We start from the raw sequence: 1599 nt of genomic DNA, 5'->3' as shown, positions 1-1599 counted from the left end.
TGATGTTTCAGTCGCGCGCGCACACACACGGGGTTATGTGATACATGACAATATTTCATAGACAATAGACAGGCAAAGAAGTGCTCATTTGAGGCCCAGTGTTAATATGATAACTTGATAATATGTTATGTTGTCTGTAGAATTTCATCCTGGACACAATTCTAGAAATCAAAACAGTACAATACTGTAAAATTTTTGACATTTATATGAGCATATGCAGGCCGAACTGAGTTGTTTTTTTAACTCCAGGGAAAGACATCATCCAACAACCTCAAGAGCTTAATGATAAGCGCAAGTATCTTTTCCCTCTTATGCAGTGAGCCCCTTTTTCTCCTCTCATATAATGTACTTTCCTTTTTAAGCAGTAATGTTTTAAAACATATGGTCAAGATGTTCAATATGTGTTTGTATGCCATAATCCACATCTGTTCCAACATCTGTTGCAGCAAAACAATGCAGAAAAGAAACCTGATTCTTTTTATTGTGTGGAAATCACAAAGGTGTCTCGAGAAAGATGAAGCTGACAGAATGGAGGGCGCATTACATTACATTACATTACAGGCATTTAGCAGAGGTGCATGAGTGAATGCACCATTACAGTGCATGAGGTCCATGAGTGAATAAATATGCAATTGTAGTAACAGTACTAAAATATGTATAATTCAGTATCAGGGAAGTTTTGTACAGTATTTACACTGTAATGATGTTCTTTCTGAATAATGTATACTACTACTGCCCTGTGATGACCTGGTGACTTGTCCAGGGTGTGCCCCGCCTTTCGCCCGTAGTCAGCTGGAATGGGCTCCAGCTTGCCTGCGGCCCTGTAGGGCAGGATGAAGCGGCTGGAGATAATGAGATGAGATGAGACTACTAATAATAATAATAATAATTTATTATTATTATTATTATTATTTTCCGGGCGGCACAGTGGTGTAGTGGTTAGCGCTGCCGCCTCACAGCAAGAAGGTCCGGGTTCGAGCCCCATGGCCGGCGAGGGCCTTTCTGTGCGGAGTTTGCATGTTCTCCCCGTGTCCGCGTGGGTTTCCTCCGGGTGCTCCGGTTTCCCCCACAGTCCAAAGACATGCAGGTTAGGTTAACTGGTGACTCTAAATTGAGCGTAGGTGTGAATGTGAGTGTGAATGGTTGTCTGTGTCTATGTGTCAGCCCTGTGATGACCTGGCGACTTGTCCAGGGTGTACCCCGCCTTTCGCCCGTAGTCAGCTGGGATAGGCTCCAGCTTGCCTGCGACCCTGTAGAAGGATAAAGCGGCTAGAGATAATGAGATGAAATGAGATTATTATTTTCCAGAAAGTGATGTGTGAAGTTGCCACGTCCTCTATCGTGGCTTTGGCTTCCTTAGGAAGAACGCATCAAAAGTTCATATAATCACACATCAGTATCAGCATCTGTGTTTATGATTTTAGTATAAATACAGAGGTGATTACAGAAAATAACACATGCTGACTGGTCGAGAAATTCTAGAAATTTCGAAATTCCAAATTCCAAACACTTCAGTATTCTGTACAGTTTAGTATTCAGTATTCTGTGTACTTCACTGTTCCTAATCAAATTGTGAGATCAATTTTGTCAGTAATAAGA

This window comes from Neoarius graeffei, chromosome 26 (genome assembly GCF_027579695.1).
Source record: "Neoarius graeffei isolate fNeoGra1 chromosome 26, fNeoGra1.pri, whole genome shotgun sequence".
NCBI lineage: Eukaryota > Metazoa > Chordata > Actinopteri > Siluriformes > Ariidae > Neoarius > Neoarius graeffei.
This window is presented reverse-complemented; position numbering follows the sequence as displayed.